The sequence below is a fragment of the Amborella trichopoda genome, chromosome 4 (assembly GCF_054954075.1).
Source record: "Amborella trichopoda isolate Santa Cruz 75 chromosome 4, AtrichopodaSantaCruz75HAP2 v2.0, whole genome shotgun sequence".
Taxonomy (NCBI): Eukaryota; Viridiplantae; Streptophyta; class Magnoliopsida; order Amborellales; family Amborellaceae; genus Amborella; species Amborella trichopoda.
The window spans coordinates 12124849-12135174 of record NC_142339.1 but is presented as its reverse complement, the minus strand read 5'-3'; the positions used below and the strand labels follow the sequence as shown (position 1 = coordinate 12135174).

The window sequence follows — 10326 nt, the reverse complement described above, 5'->3', positions numbered from 1 at the left end:
ATCTGAGCCATCCATTCCATAGATGGGTCATCGACATTATGGAAGGTGTATGAACCATTATCCCCCTTCCCTAAACCATTTTCCCATCAATAAAAATTAAATAAATTAAATCTAATCAAAATATTGTGCATACCATAAAATAGCACAAGTCTACTCAATCTTTCCACAAAATCTTTCAAAGATATATCAAGTCAATATTTTGTCAATATCTTCCAACCATATGGCCACATGTCATATCACCAAAAAATAGGAAAGAGAATAAGGGTGGGGCGTGCCACCCAAGGGAGGCACTCATGGGCCACACTTTCTAAAAATATGGCCGGCCCATGTGCACAATAGGCCCCCATGATATTTTTATATACTTAAAATTAATAAAAAGATTTTAGAATATTATTTAATTATTGAAACAATTATAAAATCAATATCTTTAATTTTATAAATACAAAAATTTTAAGTAAAATATCCAGGGTTTCATAAAAATTCAAATAATAATCTTAAAATAATTTTCATCATAAAACAAACACAATTAAATTAATTTGATGGGAAAATGATCCATGTGGTTTAGGAATCAACAATCATAGGGTACTCCACCTTCACCTGTGGACTACAGACCACACTTGCTTTATCAGACCGACCAAGTGTTTCTCAAGACTCACAGTCCAAGCAGGGGCTCATTAGTGGGTGATCAAAGTTTGGCCGATGGGTCAAGGGGTCGTAATCTCAGTCTTTGGATTACAGGTTCTCCCTCAGACAAGTCAAGGTCACCAAGACCTTATGCGACCACAGCTTTATGACGCATAGGGGTATCTCTCGCACATGCATACGCTTCACCCTAAAAGATGGATTTCTAGCTTTCCCGAACGATCTATCGATATGCATGCCGTGTGATGGTACATGGATGAGGTTTTGACCCCTATCTCTGTAGGCCACCATCATACAAAAGGGTCACACAATCCCTCGGCTCAGTCATCTGAGCATGTTTTCCGACTCAACAAAAAGTCATTGGCTTCGGAGGTCAGGCCAAAATACAGAGTCTTCCCACTCGAGAGGAGGCATAGTGTGTTGAAGAGGCCGAAGACCTCCGCACTAGGCTGGTGTATCAAAGCAACCACAGTTCGATCATCATGCCAGGCCAAACGAGCAATTCACGTCATGACATGGTAAGACGTAGCACTGTCGAGCCTGCTAGTGGGCTCATCAAGAAAGAGAAGGCTGGGCCTCGTGAGGATCTTAATACAAATGCTCACTCTTCTCTTTTGACCGCCATTGAGTGCCTTGGCCCCCCAGCCCCCAATCGTTGCGTGCATTGCGTCTTGTAAACCCATCTCTTGAATGGTTATCTCAGCCCTCCCTCTCTTTTGAGAGCTCGACATGGTGCTTAGCAACTGGAGTTGGGCTGAGTAGTACACCGCTTTTCATACTGCTAGAGTGCTCATGAGTGCATCATTCTAGGTCACATAAGCCTATATCCCAAAAATTAATTGAGCTTATATATATATATATATATATATATATATATATATATATATATATATTAGAAAATAGTTGGGATAAGGCTCAAAAGATGATGATAATTAGCAATTAGATGTGATTGGCGCCCGTGGGTCCCCTACATCTGATGTGCATGGTTTATCTTGCACAATAGCAACATGTATGATCTTCTAAATAATGAGAATGGTATGAGGCCTTGGCAGTAGTATTGTTGAGCTCCATGATGAGGTGTCTGTCTCCATTCTCACCAAAGGTTAGGGGCCCAAATCCATATTGATCAACTTGTCTTACCCTTTTCTTCTTCTTTTTTTTTTCTTTTTCTTTTCTTCTTTTTTATGAAAGGTCGAGATTAACTCTATCTAGTTGCGTGCCCATCATCAAGAATTATGGTTTATCTTGACTCTTTTTTTTTTGGGTAATGCAATGGAGAAGACATGCCCTACCCGTTTTACACGTTTTTTCAATAAATTGGGGAGTTTACATTTTGAAGGTGTTACATTATGGTTTATCTCGACTCTTTTTATTGGGTAATTTAGTGGAGAACACAGGCCCTACCCATTTTTTCAATAAATTGGGGAGTTACATTTTGAAGGTGTTAATTAGGGGTGTCAGTGGTAGGAATGAATACTGCGATGTGGTAACTAGGCGTGGGGTTGCTACTACCACGACCCCAGCCCCTTTCTTAGGTTTATTTCAACTCTTCTGTCCCTATATGAACCACAAATGTTCCCATGGTGTACCACATACTAATAAATTTTTTTTGGAACCATGGTCCTTAGTGTGCAGCCTAACCAAAGTAAAATCTGGAGTTAATGATTTGCAGCAGCTAAGTTATGTCCATAGTCCATACCGAGGTTCCATATGCCAGGGTTTGTTTCCGACCATTGATAAGGATCTCCCCCGTTTGCACTATGTTAGAACCAGTGGTTTAAAAAACAGATCGATGCCCCGGATACGGCACCTCAAAAACCCATTCGGATCGGTGAATCGGCTATCCGGATCGGTGAATCGGCGATCCGGATCGGGAATCGGTCGAATCGATCCTATTAAGCCTTACAAAAAATCCAAAAACATTATGAAAATTCATTATAAATGTTATTTTTTAAGAATCTAATAAGAAATACGGGTATTACATTATTAACTTTCCTTTTTAATCAATTTGTGAATAATTAAGATATTCTTTCCCTGTATGAACTTGTGTTAAACATTAAATTTGTATCACATAGTATAAAAAACATAGAATTACCACGGATAAAATATATAATCATACATAGACTACAATAAATAATGAATTAAATCGATAAAAAATGGCTATTAAAATCTCGAATTGGCGAAAAAACCTAATCCTCTAAAAAAAAAAAAAAACCAAATTATTACAACCTAACTAGCTATAATCCAAAATTATTACAACCTATCTAACTATAATATTATATATTGCAACGATAATTGTTGGTTTATATTTTATTATATAAATAATACAAAATTTAAAGTATTTTATAATATCATTTAATTTAAAATGTATTATTGACAACTGTAAGAAAAATAATACATTACAAGATTTATAACACAAATAAATAAATAAATAAATAAATAAAATATTTTATTATCAATATATAAATTATTCAAATGCGCATCAATTTTCGAAATAACACATCAAATTTTTAAAACTATAATTTTTTAGAATTCTAGAATAAATTTAATGGAAGAGATTGTTAGAGACAGAGAAATATTTCAAATGTGTATGAATAATATCTTAAAATTAATATTCCTAAATTTATGTTAAAGCTTACCATTTTATAAAAATAAAAATCATAATTAGATAAGTTATTCCTATTTTTTATTGAAAAATATTTGTTGTATTAAGAAATATCTTTTATTTTTTTGAGAAGAAATAGTTGTTATATTTTTTTTTTACGAGAAAATATGATATTTGTTGTATTACTTTTTTTTTTTTGACAAGAAAGAAAAAAAGATGTTTTATTACCTTTGTTTTTGGCTTGTTGTGTTACTTTTTATTTTCTTTATTTCTTTTATCATATTATTTTCTTCATTTTAGTTTTTTTTTTAAGACACAAGTAAAAACCTATCTTTTTTTATTTTATTTTTTATTTTTTATTTTTTATGAAGATAAAGTTTAGTTTTTTTTAAGACAAATGTTAAAACCTATCTTCTTCTTTTTTTATGATATTATTTTTAATTTTTTTTTATGATATTATTATTATTATTATTATTATTATTATTATTATTATGATTATTATAGGAGTACACCAGTTATGATATTTTAAAAAAAATTACCAAAATGTTCTCAGGTAACGACTCGCCATGTGACTTCACTAAGTGGCCGACTTCTCTAAGTGGTTGGAATCGCGCAATGTGACTTCACTAAGCGGCCGACTTCTCTAAGCGGCTGGAATTGCGATTTATGACATAATAGGGGCGATTCACAATTCAAAATCGCCGATTGTCCGATCCTCGCGATTCACAATTCAAAATCGCCGATTGTCCGATCCTCGCGATTCACGATTCAAAATCTCCAATTCTCCTCTAGGATCGGACGATTCTCGATTTTGCAGAAGAATCGACACTGGGTTCCCAACACGGGAACACGATTCAAAATCGCCGATTCTCCTCTAGGATCGGACGATTCACGGTTTTGCATGATTCCTGGTTTTGCAGAAGAATCGACACGGGGTGCCCGATTCCCCTGTCGACTCGGGCAATATGTGACTCGCCGATTGCAGAAGAATCGACACGGGGTGCCCGACACAAGGTGCCCGATTCTCATGTCGACTCGGGCAATATGCGACTCGCCGATTTTTATAACCCTCGTTAGAACTCAACCTCCCTAACAAAACGGAGACATGAAATCAAAATATCATGAATGAGAATTTACATAAGCTTCTTGTGAAAAAAGGAATATCAAGTGCAAATAAAAACATATAATCCTTAAGTTGTTCCCTATTTTGTAATATATTTCTCACAAAACTTTAAAAAAAAATTGCCCTTATTTTGTCCTCTAAATCCCTTTCTTCTAATGGAGATATCATGGCAAGAGAGAGCCTCTTCGATTAACTAAAAAGAGAATGAAATGGTATACATTTTAGTAAAAGGGAATGGCTAAAATGCCCATGAGACAAGCCAGAGAAGAACATTGAGAAGACAATTTGGGTTAAGAACATTGAGAAAGACAATTTGGGTGACAAAGTATGACATTTACCTTTCATACAAGGTCAATTTGGGTGACAAAGTATGACATTTACCTTTCATAAAAGGTGGTCATAATCATTTTAGACCTTATATGTAAAATCAAGGTAATGGAGATTGCCATTATTGGGGCTTGAAGTCTTGAATTTTTTTTAAAAATTTTGTGACAGGCCGAAGTTTTTAAAATTTTGTGATAGGCCAAAGTTTTTAAAATTTTACGTGTCATAACTAGGAGTGATTGTATGAAAAATTAGTTTGCTTGGCAGTTTCGCAAATAATAGAAGAGAATATTCTCAAATTTTAGGCACATTAGTGCACCATCTCGATACATTATTTTCCCCTTATTGATAATAATTAGTGTACATTCTTATTTTGAGATCTCTAATTTTTAAGGGGATTTTGGGTTATTTTTCTAGAATTTTCTAAGCGGTTGACTTACAGAAAGCTAGAGGGGTTTATATAGGCTTCAAGCCGGTGTCTAATCCAATTAGAATTGGGAGTAAATCTATCTTTAGGCTTTGATGATAGGAATTGATTAGTGATCTGTCAAAGTAATTAGACTTCTACAGGTTTTAAGATTTTAGAAAACTCCCGAAAAAACACTTTCAGAAGTAAAATCAAAAGTTCAGCCAATATCGAAAAGCGTTAGTTTGAACAATACTAGCTTCCCAAAAAATTCGATCCAGTTTTGGGTTTGCGACAAAATATCGCATCGTTGAGCCCATTGGGCCAAGTGGCGCATATTGTAGTGCTGGCTTGATCTGGCCCAAAATTTCCTAGATGATGCTAGACAACTTCCTGATCCCTTTAATGGTAGTTTGATCCAATTTGGAGGTGTTTATGTGATTCTGATTTGAGGTTTTCGAAGGTTTGTATGTTGTTCTGTGGATCAATAACAATACATTTAAACAGATTTGGATTGGATTTCCAAGATTGGGTTAGATTTGATTAGATTTGATAGCTTGGGGAATATTCCCTAGGGATTCTTAGAGACTGTGAACTATTGGACTATGGTGTGCCTATGAAGCTAATGTGGTCCGCAAGGGTTTAGAGTTATAGTTTTATGGGATTTCCTTAGAGCTGTTTGGGTACCTGGAAATCTATTACATGACAATCGATTATTAGGAAATATGATATTTCCACCGTTTGGGTACACTTTATAGGAATGAAATGGAAAGAGATTAGTCGAGATTTCCCTAAAAATCACCAAACACATTACACACGATCAAAGGTGAAAAATCTATGAGGCGCTTGACAGGTAATCTTTAGAAACTCTATCCCTGCTTAATGAAATGCCAACCCGTCTACTTGGTTTGCATAAGTGCGTTTTCCTTCGCTAAGCTCGTCCCCTCACTCTTAAACCCTAATAAGTGGTTTGCGTAAGGTGCTCCTTCTCTCTTTAATCCCTTTCTTCACATCTTTACTTTTTTTTGAAGCCCCTTTCTCTCATATCTATTTTTTTTTTTTTTTTAAAGCCCCCTTACCCTCTCATCTAGACTTTTTTTATTTTCCCTCTCTCCTTAGCATATCCATTCTCCTTAGCATATCTAATCAATGAGAAATTATAGAAGACAATTATAATAAAATTTTTCACCCAACATAAAAAATTATTCAACACAATTATAATAAAAAATTTCGCTCAACATAATCCTCATAAGAGATTAGTAAAATCTCAATTGAAATAAGATATATCTTTAGTTTCCTCCAATACCTCAAAATTTTCTACTGTAGTTTACTAATCAAACTTCTTCATATTTTTTAACTTGTGCCATAAAGATCGTTAATTTGATATCCTAAATTTATTATTTAATTAAAATTATATAGATAGATATTTGAAAGATTTCTATAAAAAATAAAAAAAAATAAAGCTTATCATAATAAAAATATATTATTTCAATCATATTAGTCCAATGACTTATCATGTTGAAAGCAAAGTCTAATCATGTTAGAAGACATATGATTCCACGTAAGTGCCAAATGCATGCAAACTAAGTAAGAAATTGTGTGATAATGACTTTAGAATGATATAAGTTATTATTAAAAAATCTTTTTGGAATGGTGATGATGTTATTATTAGAAAATCTTTTCGGAATGATGTGATAATGACTTCAATTCCATTTCAGTGGAATTTTGTGACAAAACAAAGAAAGAAATGATAGTTTATAGGCAAGTGCCGATAAAATATTGGTAATACATTTCCCATATTTCTTCTCGACATAGCCAAACAGTAACAATATATTTCTTAGGTTTCATCTAAATACTACCCAAACAGTAACAATTCATTTGTAGGTAATGTATTACGCCAATTAGATATTTCACAGACAATATATTTTCAGGTATCCAAATGGCCCCTAGCCAAAATTTCAAGGGGGTGTTTACAGTAAATATTTTATGTTTTATTTCTTTAAGTTCTTAATTTAAGAAAAATAAGAAATATACTTTTGAAATTTATAATTTTTATTTATTTTTAGCAAATTTTTGCATTTTGAAATTAGGTTATTAGAAAATACGTTATCCTTCTACATTAGAGTCCTTATGAGTAAAGTTTATCTATTTATGCATTAAATTTAAATTCTTAAACTATAAGGAGCCCCTTGATATATATTTCCAAGAAAAATAAGGAATATGACATTTTAAATTTTTAAAATTTAAATTATTAATTTTATTAGTAAATAGAATTTGTTCTAATTTAAATTATGAAATTTAAAAGGAAAAATAATAAAACTGTATGTTTTGAATGATAGCTTACGAGGCTGTGGCCCCCAATTAAACATACTCATTTAAAGAAGGAAAAAATCTATATAAGGTGTCAATATTATAATATACAAGTTAGGTGTGCCTCGAACACCCACCAGAAAAGGTTATTCTGATGCTTGGAGACCCTCAATTAACCCAATTATTATATTAAATTACATGGTTGAATCCCAATTATCATAGTAAATTGCACTGCTGACCTCTATGGGTAATCTGGGAATACGGCCTTGGCTTTATTTGTGTGAAAAAAAGGAAAATATTTTGTATTTTATTTATTTTAAAGCCACTTCTGATGACTTTTACCATATGTGGGCTTACTAAAACGGAAAATTTATATAAAGCCGATGCTCTAAACAATTAAATTTGAGCCTACTTCAAAAATTTCACTAGAAGAGGTTTTTTTAATTATCAAATATCTTCAAATTGACCATCTTGACATCAAGATAGATGGATGTATGAGAAAAAAAAAGATTGCAAGTTTTGAAAATAGTGTATATTGTAACACATTTGTAGACCGTCAATTTTTAAGATGTTCAAATTTTCATAGATATATCAATCTACACTATTTTTAAATATTTAAACTTTATAAATAAGGATGAAAATATATTTTAAAGCTATCACAAGGATTTCCAATATTGAAACCATATTTTTCGACATTATTTAAAAGTTGGCTCTAATTGATTGTTTAGACCCTAGGCTATGTACAAACCGCACCTTACTTAATTCGGGTTCCTTCTAAATCTAAAAATAGGGAGAAAACAAGACTGCTTTGTTACGCTACAATTAGGGAAGGCAACCGGCTGGCCTGGACTGGGAGAGCCTTGGCCCAGGTAAAATTAAAGAAAACCAAAATAAAAAATATAAAAGCAAATAGGGGCAAGACCGGGCCTCTCTTGCCTTGGCATAGGCCTGGGCTATTGTGGCCCATGCCCTAGTTTTTTATGACCACGTTGTTTGGATTGGGCCGCTTCTATTAGGAAAGGTAACGGGCTAGCCTTGGCCCAAGTAAAATTAAAGAAAACAAAAACAAAAAATAAAAAACAAAAAAAGGGTCAGGCCGGGCCTCTCTTGCCTTGGCCTAGGCCCATCCCTCGGGTTAATTTGGCCCATGCCCTAGTTTTTTAAGGTCGGGTTGAGTTGGCTGGGTCGCTAATTAAAATGTTGGACGAAAAACCTAATAGACCCATGATATATTAAGCAAGTGAATAAACAAAACGAAGGCTAAGAAAAGCCTCGAACCAGCAAGTGCATCGAGAAGGGGTCGACTTTCCTCAACCTGATGGACCCATGATAGCCAAAAACTCTCCTGGTTGGGCGTACCCATTGAGCCCCCTTAAAATTGTGCGTGCACCCTCTTTCACATGAGCCACGACAAATAGGTTGGTCCATGTTAGTGACACACCGGAACCAGCCGAGTCTAGTGGGTCCATATCCACTTGAACGGACTTGTGCTTGGTCCTGCCCATTTCGACACTTCTCCCAGAAGTGGGCTCGGAGCGAATATTGCCTGGTTGGAGAGCTGGTGCATGGAGGTGGACGAAGCGCTTGCTGGTGCCCGATGCATCTTCATCAATGTCACAGACTCTTAGGCTCGGGGTTTCTTTGAAATGGTTTCGGAGTAATTTCATCAAGGGAGTTGTGGTCTTCGGATTCATGTTGGAAGGGAGGGTGGCTGAGGAGAGGGTTTGGGGATTGTGTTGGGCTCGAGCTCCGCATCCATTGCGGGACAGAATGGAGTGAGGCCATCGAGATTGAGAGAGAGAGAGAGAGATCAACCCAATTCTAGAAGAGATCGAGACAGATAACAGATTGATAAATAACTCAAACCTAAATTCTAACTCTTGAAAGAGATTGGAGGAACCAGATTGAAGGAGAGAGAGATTGAGAGGGGATTAAGAGGAATGGGGTTGGGAAGACTGGTCCGATGGCTTTATACTCTAAGAAAATTAGATATGGGCACTGTTCCCACCTATTTAATCCCAAATGAGTGCATTTTGTGTGTAAAAGGGGCCGGCGACGGGCATATACATTTCGGTGGCCTCTTTTTTTCACAACTGCCCGCCTGTCGAACAATTATGGCACAGGAATGAATTTTTTTTTGCTGAATTTATTCTATTGGGGAAAGTTGTTTTTTTCGAGCTGGATGGTAATTCTACAATATGCAGTCCAGAGGTATAAAACATTTATCTTAAAGATTAATACAAATAGGTGGGCCATCTAAAAACAAAGGTAACTAAATATCCAAATATTTTTTCAATATAATTATTATTTATAGTTTTTAATTTTTTATTTTATTTTTTAAATTCATGAAATTCAGATTAAAGAATATATATTATCTAAATATTAAATCACATATTTATTGTCAAGTCGGCATTTCTACATTAAATAGACTCGCCCCGAAGAAATCTTTGTCCGCATTAGAGTTCATATTCCCAAGATTTGAGATCTAACGTTTTAAGACATGTGTGCTTCTCCGTCCCGGGTTGTAATTGCGGGTAGGTGAGCAGTCGGTGTGAAAACAAAAAGGGCCCTCAATAGGGGTGGTGTGATTGAGTGATTTTCATGGAAAATGTGAACATTTCGTTATAACTGAATAGAAGCTCTGTCCGTACACAATTTGTCCATACATACTCTATGTGGTCGATCATATCACTCTGGTTACATCGTACCGTCTCTGTTGCATCCCTCATCTTTTTGTGTCTCCAAATAAAGGACGCGGTTTTTATGCCCCCAAAGCATAAATACGGGTTTGGCAATAATAATATTTTTAAAAAAGAATGATATTGGGAGACCTTTTCATACCTAGGATCTTAATGATCATCATTAAATTTGATACAAATCTCTAAAAAGTTAAGTCCCACACTCATGTAATAATTT

At 34.7% G+C, this 10326-nt stretch overlaps 1 pseudogene; it reads right to left on the bottom strand.

The window, feature by feature from the left end:
• Positions 1-962: 962 nt before the first annotated feature.
• LOC148782299 (ABC transporter G family member 1-like) lies at positions 963-9471 on the bottom strand (annotated as a pseudogene).
• Positions 9472-10326: the final 855 nt, after the last annotated feature.